The sequence below is a fragment of the Drosophila hydei genome, unplaced genomic scaffold, assembly GCF_003285905.1.
Source record: "Drosophila hydei strain 15085-1641.00,03,60 unplaced genomic scaffold, DhydRS2 tig00000060-arrow-pilon, whole genome shotgun sequence".
Lineage (NCBI taxonomy): Eukaryota > Metazoa > Arthropoda > Insecta > Diptera > Drosophilidae > Drosophila > Drosophila hydei.
This window is the reverse complement of record NW_022045656.1, coordinates 3,068,070-3,084,271: the sequence shown is the minus strand read 5'-3', so window position 1 is coordinate 3,084,271 and position 16,202 is coordinate 3,068,070. Positions and strand designations below refer to the sequence as shown.

Sequence of the window (16,202 nt, the reverse complement as noted above, 5' to 3'; positions counted from 1 at the left end):
CTTAAAGTTTTCAATGGATATTTCTCCAGGCTTTTCATTGAGAGAACCAAGTTGAGTGCTGGCCCCTGCTGAAAGTTTCATATATCTAGTATAAATTTCATTTTCTAGCATTTTATAAGTCTTTCTCTCTGTATACACAAATTTTTATGTTTAGTATTTTCTAAGAAATGTTCTTGATTTACCTTACTCTTCACCCGCCTTAGACTACCTTTGAAATTTATTTACTTCTGTCAAAGTCTCTGAATAGAAGACTTAATTGCAATGTTGACTCTGCTCAAGTTTGCTTCAGTTTTATTTAGCTTTGAGTTTACATTGGAAAACATCTTACGTCTTTATGAAATACTACTTTAATTTAGTAGATTATCTTTCGATTCACACATTTAATGCTTTCAATCACTCCGATAGCTCTTTCGTAGCTAAAAAGATTTTGCTGGCGACGCGGGTGTCGCGTTAGAGCTCCCCTCTTCAAGTCTTTTGAATTTTCGAATTAACTTAACAAGCTCAAAAGTTCGGGGTAATTAACATTTGTTGCCTTGCGGCTTGAACTGTTTATTAACGTCCTGTTGCAGGCAACAACAAGTCAATTAGCTTCTGCGAGTGAGGCAAATGCGCCTCAAGCCACATGCTTTCGACTTAACCGAAAGTCAATAATTTACTTCATATTTTGTTCAGTTCCCATTGAAAATTTGTTTGGCGAAAGCAAGAAGAAATTGCAACAGCTGTCGCTCGCTTTTCTTTTCGCTCTTGCAACAAAAGACAACACAACAAACATTTCAGACCAGACACATGCACTTGGGTGTGGGTTATTGTCTTGCTGCTGCTGCTGCTGCGGCTGCTGCTGCTGTTGTTGTTGCTGCAAGTACGAAATGCAACGCTGTGCTTAACAACTCGACGCATAGACAATGCGACAGCTCCTTCATGTCCTTCATCTCCTTCGCCTTCCTTGCCTCCTTGCTGTGTCTGCGTCTCTCTTAGTGCTTAGCTCCTGCTGCTTCTGCTGTCCAATACAAATGCGCACAAGTGCATGTCGAGCTATACAACCAGCCCAAACTTTCATTGTAGTTGTGCGGTTGTAGTTTTTATGTTGAGCATGCGGTTTTCTATACCCTGTAAATTGTGAGCCATAGTGAGCACCTGCAACTCAAACTTATCGTAAGACACTCAAAGACTCCGAAAGACACTGGCAAGGTACTTGACATGAAAGCTCGAACAAAGAATTGAATCATAGAGCAGGAGTTGTGCTGACCTCGGAAACCTTTTCAAGCAGAAATTAGGGAACCATGCAGTAGTATTTTGCCTAAATTGAGTTGCAATTAGAATGATTCCAAAAAAAACTCAGTGTGAACGTAAATTGTAAGTCCAAATAGGCGACATCTAGTTGCATATGTGCCCAACTGCTGCGGCACGTTTTGGGCCAAAATAAAACTTAACTTGAGTTTAGGGTATTTAGAATTTGTTCAGCCCCTGCTGAATTCGTTTTACAAGTTTTTCTTTTGTGTTGTCGCCGTCGCCGTTGCCGTCGACGCTTCTCGTCTCGTCTGGCTGTGAGCTGTGCATTTGCAAGTTGTAGTTTTTGTAGTAGTTGTGCCGCCCCCGCGCTGAATGCATGTAATTTTTATAGACTCCGCACTTGTCGCAGTCCATTGTCTTGACACACACACACACACATTCATGGATAGAGTGAGAGAATGAGTTCGAGAGACTCGAGACGGAGACAACTTGCTTAGTAATGTGACGTCTGCTGCTCCTTTTAGTTACTGTTTTCATGGTCCAACTGTTTTGTGTTTTTGTGTGTCCCGCCTTTGTCTTTTGTCTGGCAGGTGTTTCGTGCTTTGTAGTTTCGAACAATGCCCAAAGAAAACATTACCTTTAAATCCTGCAGCGAAATGGGAGAAGTAGATGAGAAAGTTCTTCTTTTTTTGCGTTTTTAATTTTAAGCATATTATGAAACTTAAATGCGACGTAATTTGCTTGGTTACTCAGCGTCGAGGCTAAGCTGGCTTAGGAGCTTAGAATATCTTATGTGACGGCTTACAGTTCATTCTCATTGCTGAGCTGCCTTCGTGTGGCTCTATATAGAGGTGCGCGTGGGTTGTCCTTATGATTGCGGTTGACAGCTGGTGGAACACTGCGTGTGACAGTTGAAAGTGGGCGAATTGAAGTTGCTTTTAAAGCGCAATGTCATTATCCTTGAATTCTCAGTGGGCGTTAGCTTTAAGGAGGTATAAGAAAAGAAGTGATGACTGATATCCTGTAATAAAAATCAATGCAATGTGTGAGATGCATAGCTATGAATATCTAATCAAGCTTAGTAGTCCTCAATATTATCTGTGATATCTCTGGGAATTTCACTAATATATTATTATATTATATATATTGTATTATATTAATTATAATATATATTATATTATATTGTAATATATATTATATTATATTATATATTTATTAATATTTTATTATTAATCCTTTCAAACTAATTTCTTTCATTGCAGAAACTTGAAGACTGAAAATGCTAGTGCCAGAAAAGTTGGTACGTACTATTAAATTAATTAATAGACAAACGATATTCCATATCTTTATATTTACTTAGCAGCTAGTCAATATGTTTTTCTCTTTATTTTCCCAGCCCCTTTATTAGACGCTGCTCTGACTGCTGCTGCTGAGCTTCACGTCAGGCAGTTGACGTATATGACGCTCTATGCATGTTGACAGCTCGCCTACAGGCTGACTCTCTCCATTGCTCTTACCTCTGTTCCTCATTCTTTAATTGCTTGCGGTTGCTGCGTGTAGCATGAGAAGTTGGCACATCCTTGTGGCAGTCTCTCTCTCTGTCTGCCTCTGCATGTCTCGTGAAGCCCACTGCTCTAATGAGGTCATTGCTTGACAATTGCATTTGCCATGCAACATTTGCTGTGAAGAGCGCGCGCTTGCAACGTTTCTGATTTGTTGCATGCAACATCATGAGCCGTCGCATCATTCGTGTTGTCATTCGGCCGTTTCTCATTCTGCATTGCGTTGCGTTGCTTTCATTTCCGTTTCCGCTTGCCAGCTGCTTCATTGTGGTTGTCATTAGGCCCCTCTCTCTTTCTCGCTCTCCTCCCATCCCTTGGCTACATTTCATTTGATTTTAGTTCATTTTAAATGTCTTTTGTTCTTTGTTTTGCGCTGCTTCGGCATCTTTTGCCGCTGCGTCGCTTTCATTAATTTTCGCCGGCGCCGCTGACTGTGCCACTATGCTAGTGTAGTAGGGGGCTGTTTGTTAGAGAGGGGGAGATGAGGGGTGTGTGTGGTTGTTCGACATAATTTATGCGACAAGGCGTGCGAGAGATAAATTTCTGTCGTTTGCCATTTTTCGCTTGCGTTGTATTTGGTCTAAATAAATTAAAGTTGGCGCGCGGAGAGGTGCGGCCGGCACTTCCCCTAAATGAAGCGCCGCACTATTTAGAGACGTGGCAGGGACGGGGGTTGCAATTTCCGTCGCGCCGCCTGTTGATTAATGCGCGCTTTTAATTGCAGAAGGCCAAAAAAAACTTCTAGACCACCGAATGGCAAAAGCTCAAAACAATGCGCCAGCCTAGAAGCGCCAGAAAGTAGACTTTAAGAGAGTTAAATTGTTGCAAGTGAAATGTAATTAATAAGGAATACTCAATCTGAATTGTAAGCTTTTTGTTGCCTATTTCTAGGTGTCATTAGATAGCCAATAAATTAGTTTAACTTCAGACTTTTTTTTAAGTAAATAAATATAGTAAATTTTCGAATTGGCTTTGGTTAAAAATGTAAATAAGATGCCAGCAAAGTCTTAGCCAGTTTGCAAAAGTAAACAAAACCCAAAAATAAATAGACAAGTTATAAAATGTTAATAATTTAAATTAGTTAAATTAAATATATTTATGATAGTTTGTTTTCTTTAAATATGTGGTACACTTTTACATCGCGTATACGTAACATGCTGTGCTTTAATACGTCGGCTTACTTGGCGTATGCGTAATGCGAAGTCGAGTTGCGGCTGCATATGAAATGCGACTGTGTGGCATGCGTGCGTTAATGTCAGTGTGTGTGTGTCTTGTAAATTAGTGCGCTCATGCAAGGCGCACACTCATACATACGCACACACATGTAGCTGAGCAGACAGCGTATGCCACTTAACCCAACTCCAGAGCCAGTTGCTACGCTCGGCGCTGTGACATGTCTCATGTAAAATAGCATTTTCGTGCGTTTGTTAATTAAAAGTGTAACCGACGCACGGAGCGAAAGAGATAAAGAGAGTGAGAGCGAGAAAGAGATGGAGGTGTACGAGCGGGTGCAATGCCAGTTTGTGCCCGATGCGTTTTCGACGAGGTAAACCATAAATAATGAATGAAATTAACAACGCAGCAGCAACAACTCAAAAGCGTGACACTGGCATGTGTATGTGTGTGTGTGAGTGTGAGTATGTGCATGCATGTGTGCGTCAAGTGTCTGACAGCTACTGACTCATCCTTTGGACTGCAACCTCCCCAACGCCTACATTCACGCACTTGTGCAGAGCTTTGCGCTTAGAGCAATCCTTTATATGATTTTTTATTTATTTGAATTTTGAAATAAAACATGACTCAGCCAGATAAATATATATAATACGGTTGAAATATGGGTCCATAATTTATGAATCTGTTGAAAGTTCCCAGATTTATGCAAATGAAAAACTAAAAACTCAATTTATCTACATCAGCGTCAGCCACAGAAAGAACAGCCAACATTTCGCATTTACATTTTACAAAATCTGCTAGGATAAGTTTAAGAGAGAGAGAATCTTGTATGTTTTATAGATTTCCATAGTTAAATTGTAATATGTCTATGTTCGAATTTTAGTAAAATTAGAATTGAGCATTTATCAAGGCTCAATAAGAGCTGGCTGTGCCAAGTCTAATCACATATAAAATCTTGCCAGGTCTGAAAATATATATATTCATGTTCAATCAATGCTTACTGTAGCATACATATAAAGAAAGCATATACAGCCGAAAATGTACCAAATTTCACGCAATATTCCTCGAGTGACATCTTTTAACATCGATAGCTTAAAAATGTTTTTAAAAATTATTTGCTAATTGTAAATAATTAATTAGTAATTAGGATAGTTCCAATTGAGAAGCATTGCTTAAATCACCAATGTGCGAGTATCTATAAAGCTTACATAAATATCTTTCGATCGATCTTAGATCGTATAAAATCCCTCCTCAGTATTCGAAATGAGAACATGTTTGATTAAAAGAATTGCTGAGTTCGATAAGTACTTAGTCTCAACGGCCGAAGCTTCGTTTGAAGTCTTTATTTACTAAACGATATCTTATATTGATAAAAAACTTTAACTCTAAAAATTAATTTTTTTTCAATAAAAAGTCAATTGATTTGAAATTAAATCATTGCTTTAAAAATTTCGACTTCGATTTTAATATTTTTGTGCCTCTCTATATGTTGGCTTCGCATTAGGCAGTTATGGCCCAAAACCAATTTGAATGCCAATCTCAATTCAAAAAAATAAAAACATAAAAATAAGTTGCGAGCCGAAGCTGCCTTTGCTTGTTAATAACTTCTTTGGAAACTGCTGCAATCCATACAAATTAGGTATTACGTTAATAGCAGCTCACGTAGCTAGGCGGCGGAGCTTTAATGCCATTTGAATAGCTCAGCTTTTAAGTGGCAATAAAAGTGTTGTTGTTCGTGCGTATATCAAATCGTGTAGATATTAAGCTGGAAGAAATCCCATCCCCACTTCCATCCCTTTCCCTGTCGCTTGGTCCCTCTCTCTCAACTACCCCTTTGTGCATTTCCGCTTGAACGCGGGGCAAACAAAGCGCATAAACGACGCATTGAGTTATCAAAAGAAATTGCTGGCAACGTTGCAAGTCCTTGCGTTGCATGTGCCCCTCCGCCGCCGCTCTGTGACAGGGCGTCAGAGCAGACACATTATTTATGGGTCGCAATTACTCAGAGGCGGCGTCTGAGAGCGGGCCAGGCGTGGGCTTAGGGCATGCCACTGTGAAACAAGAGGAATTGCTTTAGCTGCCGCATGCACATATAAATTTCCTTAGATATTTATTTTGATGCAGTTGCACGCGCAATTTGCAATCAGAGAATAGCTTAAGATACGAGCTGTTAGATATTATCTAAGATAATATCTGCTAGAGCTTGGCTTAAACAACGAAACTCTGACAATAATTTACAAGAATTTTTGTTTTATTTCTTGGCAAATTGAGCAGCAGCCACAGCCACAGCCATAGCCACAGCAATTAACATGGTCAGCACGCTCTCCATCTATCTCTCTTTCTCTCTCTCTCTCTTCCTCTCTCTCTCTCTTCCTCTCTCTCTCTCTCTCTCATCCTCTCTTGCTTGGCAGTTGCTTATCTACGCCTCGCTGGTTTTTCATAATAAACAAATTTTGTTTGTGCGTGTACAAGTGTGTGTGTGTGTGCTTCTCATGGTAAAGTATTTTACCAGCGGCTAGCAAGAAGAAGCAGCTCATGATAAACAGGCAGGCATTCCTTGTGGTTGGGCCTCGGCTCTAGGAACCGGACCATAGACAAATGTGCGTTGCACTGGAAGACAATGCCAGCCACATTAAGCAGTTTATATGCCACACACATATACATGGATAGCCCGTTCCGCTTTTTACAGCTGAGCAAGCAAGGCAATTATTTATATCTTGTTTTTCTTTTCTTTTTTTACATCCTGCGGTTTTGAGTCGTAAAAGGCTAAGCGAGCAGCTCGCTCGCACTTGATAAAAGTCTTAACTGGCCACGCCCACTGATTAAAGCCTTGCAAAATAATTGAACAAAGCATAAAAACGTGCCGCACTAAAGGACGATAGGACGACAGGACAACAGCTGGCAGTGCCATGCATTTTATAGCATTGAAGACAAAAGGCCACAGTTTTTGGCCTCACGTTCACTCACACACACACACACAGATACACAACACACGTCCTGACTTTGCGCCGAAAGTAGTTTTCATTGTTTTGTGTGCCTGCATATTTGACCGGGCGTCTGTTTTGTTGTGGCCACAAGCAACAAGGACTTCTAATTAGCACACTGTCAGCCGCTGGTCAAGCCAAGCTGGCAGGGCACGGCAGGGCAGGACAATGACGACAAATGTGCTTAAATGGCCAAGTTAGTCGAGCCGTTAAAAACGGTCAACGGCAAAGGCAAAAACGGGGCCCTAAGCAGAAACGGAAACACCAAATGGCAAATGGCGGTAGTTCTCGCGGTCCCACTACTCAAAGAGAAAGGCAGTGAAAGAGACAGGGGTGACAAAGTCGCTAGAGCAAGCGAGAAAGCAAATCTAGTGTGGCTTAATGCGACTGAAGGACATTACATTTGTTATTGTCTGCCAGTAGTAGTAGTATAGGCCGCATATGCGACTCTATAAATGTGTAGCCGAGCACAGTGGGTCAAAAGTGTAGTATTAACTTAAAGCTACCAAAAAATAAGAATAAGAATTCTTCGCCGTGTTGTTGTTAAAGCTTAAAAGTATTCAAAGCATAGATAATTGAATTGAAAATAATTTGAAATACAAGGTCGACTCGGTTAGATTCCCTTGTAAGATTTTCAGCTTGAACCGAAAATTAGTATTTCTTGTAAAATTTTTAAGCCTTAATAAGCTAACAGCAACTTAGGACTCTAAAGATTCTAATTTTCTATACGTATGTCATATATATATATATATATATATATATATATATATATATATATATATATATATATATATATATATATATATATATATATATATTATATTATATATATATATTATATTATATTATATATATATATATATAATTAATTTATACTGTACATAAGTTTGATTAGCGTTTGACTTAAAGCACTTTGTGACGCGTGTAGCTAATATATAATATATAAATAATAATTATTCTTTTTATTAATTAATTCTTTAATTACTCATTTTTGCTCAACTTTTACCACTGTTACCAGTCGTCTCGCACTCTCTGCACTTTTTGGCTTTTAAATAGAAACAACGCGAACTGATGTGTTGTATTTATTTTTATTACACAACAACAAGAACAATAAAATATTGCTGTGCTATGTGAGTTTGGCTGTCGTTTTGCCATTTCCATTTTGATTGCCATTGCGCTCGGCCTCTAAGTGAGCTTTTTTTTATTCGTTCACGTTTCGATTTTCCTACTGCAAAGCGCTCAAATGTATGCAACACATTTTGTATGCAGTGGCCGCAGCAAATCCGCACGAAACGCCAACAGTTGGATGGCTGAGCGGGGTGAATAGGTGAAGGGGTGAAGGGGAGAAAGAAGGGGGAAAGAAGGGCATCTCGTTGCCACTTCCGTGCTGGCTGAAACGGAAATGGCGGCGTCAGGTCGCCAGACCAACAAACGACACCGACACCAACGGGGGCCAAAAACTGTAATCCGAAGCGCCGCCAGAAACACATGCAGCTGGCCAATTGAATAACCAGCAGTCAGCGTGTGTGTGTGTGTGTGTGTGTGTATTTGGTGTGGCTCTGCTTTCAAGTGCCGCCACTCAACTAGCACTTATTGCATGCGACAAAGGACAAACGACTGCAGCAGCAGCAGCCAGAGCCCAGCCAAGCCCAGAGACGGGGCCAACAGTCGCGGCCTGTTCCGGATGCGGTCGCAACTTTTTGTCGTTTTCAATTTTAATTTTCTTTTTACTATTTTTTTTTATTTTTATTTTTGGTTTTGTGCATTTTTTTCAACGTATTACTGTCAAACGGGGCGGAGTCATTGCCAGAGCCACGAAGAGAACTAGCGACACACTTCAAGCAGTTAGCTCGATGACCATCAGTGGCATATCATGTAGTGTTACACTGAGAGAAAATCATTAGGGTGTTTATATATAGGATGTGGGGCTCTTTGAAGAAGCTAATGTATTATTATTAAAATCTTAAAATTAAAGAGAGACTTACTATACGCAAGATTGGTAAGCCACGCTAGATAATCAAGCAATCAGTCTGTCATTTCGTCAATCACATCAAGCAGATTCCATTTACAATTAATAGAAGTCATTATTTAAAGCACAAGTCTACATTTTAATTAGTTTGTATTAAATTCAATCTTTAAGTACACAGAAAAGATAAATTTTCTAGCTGCATACATAACATTTAACATTAATGTGAAGAAGCCTAATTATTTTATGGTTTGGAAGCAAAAGTCAACTTTTGAAAAGATTTTTCTTGATTTGAAATGTAGACAAAGAAAGATTTGTAATCATTCATCGCTTGCATATCATAATCTTGAGATAAGAATAGAATCTAACATATATTGTTCTCAAAGTAGTTGAGGTTGAAGCTTTAATAATAGCGCTCTAGCAGTGACCACGCCTCAGCTTTGGACATTTGCTGCACATGCTGCGCGAATGTGAAATGCGGTGTGCCAAATGTGTGTAGAAACATATATAGCGAAAGAGAAATACAAGGAGAGACAGAGAGAGAGAGAGAGAGAGTGGGCAGTGATAGGACTATGGCTAGTTGCTGCGAATGTCACGTAATTGTTAAAGCAAATGACACAGGGTGTAGTTCTGGCTGGTTTAAATGGCGCACATAACGTATACGTAATGCGCGTTACGTATACGCAGCATATGCAGCTGCGGCTGTCGCCTAAGCACTGCTCGAGGCCCAGATTACTGCAGTTGTGCAGACACGACACCGGCTCACTGTCTCACAGTCTTACTGTCTCTTGGTCTCACCTGGATTGCAGTTATTATGGTCCATAACCATAACAGTTATCTGATTTCTTTGGTTGCCTTTTGCTTTTGTTGGCTGCAGCTGCAGCTGCCGTTGACAGTTGGCCAAAAAAAAAAAATAAAATAATAATAATATGAAAAAATTCGGGCTGCTCGCTAGCCTTTGGGACATTTTTTGTGCTTTTTCTTCTAGCCATATACATTTTTTTTGTTCATAATTTAATATTTACAAAGTAGAGCACACAGCGTCGAGTAGCGACACAGAAAACTGCAAAATAATAAAACGAAATTACCAGAGACAGGACACAAGAGAGCGACAGAGAGAGAGAGAGACAGAGAATGGAAGCGAAGGATGGAGGGCCTGGCTGAAATCTGTGCGCTGCGCTGCATTAAAAAACGCTTAGAGCAGCAACTTTTGTCGCCTGTCGCCTGTCGCCTGCCTGGCGACTGCCTTCTGCTCCTGTCTGCCTGAGTTGCGAGCAGCGCTCTGGTCAGTGTCCTGTTTGACCATCCTGACTATACTGAATGGCTTGTACCCATGTCTACCCCCTCATTGTTCATTGACAGCTTCTGGCGACGCGGGCGCGCGTTACTGCCGTGCATTTCTGAAATTTGTTTGTTTTTAATTAATTGCACGCGGCGACGCTGAAGTAAGTTCCCCTGCCCCTTAGGCAACCAGCCCGCCATGTCTTCCTTTGCTGCCTTAACACATGTGCTGCAGCTATGGGCGTGGCTGCGTGTTGTGCTGTGATTAAGCCGCTGAATGGCTCGTCTGGTCACTGGAGCTGTGGACTTGAATAGCGTGCCAGGATTTTAGATAAGCCTGACCTCTTCCCCTCTCTACTTTCTAACGCGTGCCGACTGGGCGTGGCTTGTTAGCGCTGCGACGCCACAAAGTATGCCATAAAAAATGTTCACGGCCTGAGCTGAAACTTTAATTTCGATTAATTTGTGCAGCAAGTCAGACAAACAGACAGATAGACAGACAGACAGTGAGAGTCACACAATTACCAACACCATTATATGACAACAAAATTGAAGCTGAAATCGGACTGTATGTGTCTGTGTGTGTGGCAATAACCATTTCCTGCACCATCACGAGAACCCTTTTGGGGTTGACAGCACAATTTGCATAAATTTTAAATTTCAATTTGCAGCAAAAAAAAAAAATGAAAACGAGAAGAAAAGAACTGAAAAGTGAACTGAAATGAAATAAAAGAAAAATTATGCATGAAACGGCAAAGCAAAAGTTCGCCAAGTGAATAAGAATACGCAAATGAAGAAGAAGAAGAGCCTCACAGAATACCAATAACAACAGCAAAAAATACCAAAAATTAGCAGACAACAAAGCAAAATGAAGGAAAGAGCTGCACAGGAACGTTACAGAAGGAACCCCCTTTTTTGCAGCTAGAGAAACGCACATTTTTGGCAATCAGGACAGAAGAAGTCAAAGTAGAATAAGGGAGTGGGTAGGCAAAAGGCGACGGGGGGACAGGCAGCAGGAGGCGTGGCAGGTCAGACTATAGTTGACGCTTGAACTGGCTTTTGCCAAGCGTTCGCTCTCCCTCTCACGCTCTCTGTCGCTCTCCAGCTGCTATCTCTTACGGTCGGGCTGTGACTCGTTTTACAAATTTCTTACACATCCGCAGTGTCATGTGTGTGTGAGTGTGAGAGAATGTGCTAGTGTGTGTGTGTGTGTGCTGATGTTATAGCGGAAGAGGAAACAACTGGTATTGGCAGCCATACGACGTTAAGGATAATCGTGATGACAGCATATTTGGCTGTCCCCACAAACCCCAAACACACAAAATCAAACGACAAGTTTTTCCTTGTGTATGTGTGTGTGTGTGTGACTTGCAGGCACATCCTTTTTGTGTCAGTTTGTTGTCTTTAAAACGACATTAAAATGGTCAAATGAGTTTAGAACGGCTGCTTAAACAGCACTTTGATCCCTTGAACCCACTCAAACTGCGGCCTTACAAGGGTGAAGTAAATCCAAATAGTAAAAAAATCCAAAGAAAAAAAAAAGAGAGAGCAAAGAAAATGCGAAATTTCATCTAAATCACAACACAAAATGCCAACTAAAAATGTCTCCTTTGATAAAAGCAAACATTTGACAACGTTTCAGTTCATCCTTTTTCTTTCCTTTTAGTTTGGTGTCTGACAAGTGGGCGTGGCTAGCACGAGGGGCGTTCGGCTTGCTGCGCTACAATTTTAGCCCCTTTTCTTGTGTTTAGTTTTCTTATTTTCTAAAGTTCTGCCTCGCAATTTGATAAATGTGACTTTTATGCTAATGCCAAAGGAAATAAAATGAATATAGCGAAGCAAAGTGAGACGACAAGATATGTATATAGCCACAGCTACATAATTCCAGTTGGACGCCCTGCAAAATCAAATACTTGACATCATATTTCATTTATTTCCATTTCAGATCAGACATCGAGCTGACGAAGCAGTTTCTCGACAATATGTGTGTGGCTTGTAAATGAGGTAAGTTTTTCTATATAAACTAAATATATAAATATATGTATGTGTCTCCCATAAAAGATAAGCTGAGCCCAAGCTGCTTAACATAGCTAATACTCTATACAGTCGTAGATAGAGTTTCACTTATAAAATATCTTTTGGGAAAGACTCATTAATCATCAGTCATCAGTCAGTCAGTCAGCCAGTCAGCCAGTCAGCCAGTCAGCCAGTCAGCCAGTCAGCCAGGTAGTCAGTTAGACAGTTAGTCAGTTAGTCAGTTAGTCAGTTAGTCAGTTAGTCAGTTAGTCAGTTAGTCAGTTAGTCAGTTAGTCAGTCAGTCAGTTAGTCAGTTAGTCAGTTAGTCAGTTAGTCAGTTAGTCAGTTAGTCAGTTAGTCAGTCAGTCAGTCAATCAGTCAGTCAGTCAGTCAGTCAGTCAGTCAGTCAGTCAGTCAGTCAGTCAGTCAGTTAGTCAATTAGACAGTCAGTCAGTTAGTCAGTTAGTCAGTTAGTCAATTAGACAGTCAGTCAGTCAGTCAATCAGTCAATCACTTCGCTAGTCAGTCAGTTATCAATTGTAACTTTTTGTCAATTATGCTTTGTGCCATATTCTTAAACGTTTAGCGATCCACAATAAATTCACTTGCTATACTCACATAACTGTCTCTTAAATATATATATCGAAACCTTGCGTAGCATAACAATCGAAAAGTGTGAGAATAACATTGAGAAGCAGAGAAGACATAAAAGAGATAAGAAACGCTGAATTATCCTTTGGAGAGTATTATTTGAACTTTAAGTTATATTCATATGAAATATGCGTGGTCTTCTTCGCTGGTTATTGCTGATGTGGCTGCTTATGATAATATTGCCCACTCTTGTTTCTTCCGCTGCTTCACTGCCAGCTCAGCCAACACCATGTGCCTTTCTTTTCATGGAATATGCTGCGTATACGCAACGTTTCGCTAAGGCACTGAGGCAACTACACACACAGTTTTCTTTGGCCACATTAATTGAACACTGTTTATTTATGGCTGGTAATTTAAATGCGGCCAAGTGGTTTTCTTCCTCTTTCGATCTCTCTCTTTCTCTCTTAGTCTATGCATAAAGCCAAAAAGAGGCGTGGCTATTGTAGTTGCGGGCTGGAGAGCGCTATAAATTGTTAAGTTTGTGCTGTTGTAGTTGTGCTCCTTGTTCGTGTGGCTGTTTTTATTTTTTGTTCTTTATCAGCGCGCCAACAACATGAATAATAATGCATGCACATTATACCAGTGCTCATTTGCGTGTCCTATGGCAGCCCACACGCATACACACACATACACACGCGCGCAGGTTGCAGTTGCACAATTGAGGCGGAAGTGCGCATTGTTTCCGCTTTTAATAAGGGCTGTTGTTCTGACTCTGGCTCTGACTCTGGCTCTGGCTCTGGCTCTGGCTCTGGCTCTGGCTCTGGCTTTGGTGCTGGTGAACGCATTATAAAGCCTGGCAGCAGGCCATAAATTGCATTAAATTGCATTTAAATGTGTGCCGGACAGGTTAACAATACTCTCCACTCAACCTGCACTCATAATTGATTGTAAAGCAAAGTTAGCCGCAGCAAAGCGAACTTTAAGCCAAAGCTAAGTTCGAGCTAACAACAAATTATTTGCCTTGGCTGCCCTCACACATTTTCACGCTCCACTTCGAGCCTTGCTTATGCAAGCGAATTCCCAAAATTCCAAAACTCTTAAATTGCAAAGTTATGCTTATGAGCATGAAATGGCTTCGCCGTTAAAAACTTTGCTCTTCTTGCTGTTTTTTTTTTATATTTTTTGTTTTATTCTGCTGCTCTTTTTCTGCCTTCGTTTATATTACACTGCAGCGACACGCACAGGCGACAAAACTTTAACTTTAACTTGCAAATTCGCTTAGAAGGCCCAAAGCGCCGACGACTCTGTCCAATGCCTTTTGGCCAAGTGCATGCTGCTAGAAAGTTGAATGTCTGCCAAAGGCAGAGTGCTGCAATAAAGCCAATGGCTATTGAATTTCCTGAAATATACCCTGCAAAGAGATAAACAAATATTAGAAACCTAAGCTTCAGGCTTGGACACTCATAAGTGTGTAAAAGAAAATTTAAAACTGCTTTCAATTCATGGAAACAAACTCAGAATATTAATTTCAATTTCATAGTTTAGATTTATCTTTTTATATATTCATTCACAAAATATGGCAGCTCATTAAAACAATGCTTTAAGTTTTTTAAAACAATTAGAGCACTTACATCAAATGTCGTCGCAATGGGCTATGCCCGACTTGCTATGCATTAAGAGCTCTCTCACTGCAGGGTATTAAAATCCAACAGCACCAAGTCACTTCAAGCATGTCAAGCGCAGCGCAATTAACAAGCTCTCGTTACCAGCTACCCAATACCCTTCCTGCTGCCCCTTCCCAACTGTGCACAAATTTCAGACTTCGGTGTCTGTGTGTATGTGGCGTATAAGTTATGGCATGCGAGTCGTCAATTAAACAAATTCTGCATACATTAATTGTGCCAAAAGTAGCGGCATGCGTGTTGGTAGAAGTACCAGAAAATCGACCAGAGCTGCAAAATTTTCACATGACTGTTCAGCGCCATTGTGGCATATGGCAAGTGGCATGTGTGGCTGGCAGACAAGGCAGGCGGAGCCTGCTTCTTAAAGCAAAAGCTTTTGTCCATCCACTTAATTAGCATTTTGCTTGGATTGCTCGCTTTTGTTGTGCTCGCTGGTGTCGAGTGCACGCGCGTGTCTATCGATGCGTACTAATTGCGCAGTTTCACAAGCAGCTCCCAGCAATGGCTTCTCATTCCAGACACCCCCAAGCACACCCACTGCCAACAACACCCGCTTCAATTTCAATCCTTGACTGCATTAGGTGCTATCAAGTGCATGAATGAAACTTTTGCGTACAAGTTTATGCCCAAGAGTTGGCTTTCTTCTCTATCCCTTTATCTCTCTCTAGCTCGCTCTCTATGCATAACAAGGAAACCAGTTTCGAGTGCAGTCTGTGAGCGTTGCCACCCTGTCTCACAAATCTTGTGGACGTCGAACAGGCACTTGTGCAGTTTACTTAAGTGCACGCTGCCTGCCACCACTTGGCCAGCGAGTCCGAGTGCAAGTAATGTGCCTTATGCTCTTTCTCTCCCTTTCTCTGTTTCTCTATGCCTTTCTCTGTATGTGTCTGTGTTTTTTGCCTTCGAGTAGGCGCCTCAAGTACATTAGGGTTTGAGGCAATGTCTCAATTGTCGATAGCTAAACGCTTATTAAGCTATTGTACTACGCCCACATTTGTTACAAACTTTGGAAATGCAAAACCCTATTTATTAATTTAGTATACACAAACTTGTTTGCTTAAAGTATTAACTTTCTTGTGAACAACTTACCAGCCCACCTTTCCCTAGACAGACTACAGAACAAACACAAGTTGTCGATTCCTCTCAGAGCTCATCGATCGAAATTGATATTTGCCTCGTGTTTGACCAAAGAACTTAGAATTGTGTTTCTCGAAATATATTGAGCTTTAGCAGAGTTGTGATAATGTCGAGTATCAAAATTATATATTATATCAAAATAATATAATACTATATGAAAATAATATTATATAACCCGGACACAAATTTTAAACCTTGTAACTCGCTTGTAGCTATGCAGAAGTTAAGCAGCCTATGACATAAATATGATATAAATTGAACCCTTTGGATTTTGGCATTAGAAAAGTAGCATACTATTCAGCATTCTTTGTGCTGATTGGTTTGATATTTTACCAAAGTCCTACTGGGTTATACTTAACCAGCATTTGCCTTGGCTTGTGGTCAATTATGTTTGACTTGTGCTGTATCCCAAGCCTGCAAAAGAAAACCCAGCTCTGCAGCAATTTTGTATGGATAAAGCTTACAGTTTTTTCGCCTTCTGCACAATGGATAGAAAAAGATGCGTGCGTGTGTGTGTGTGGATAGATGCGGTCTAAAAACTCAACCATAGACAACTCAATAAAAAACGTAGCTAACCCAG

General features: G+C 40.5%; 1 long non-coding RNA gene across 1 annotated transcript in view; it reads left to right on the top strand.

Moving 5' to 3' along the window:
• The first annotated feature begins 2,489 nt into the window (after positions 1–2,489).
• Positions 2,490–16,202, top strand: part of LOC111594342 — a 30,892-nt gene continuing 17,179 nt past the window's right edge. Inside the window, exons 1-2 of the long non-coding RNA XR_002751120.1 lie at positions 2,490–2,530; positions 12,142–12,200. This is a non-coding gene — a long non-coding RNA (uncharacterized LOC111594342). The remainder of the gene's footprint in view (positions 2,531–12,141; positions 12,201–16,202) is intronic.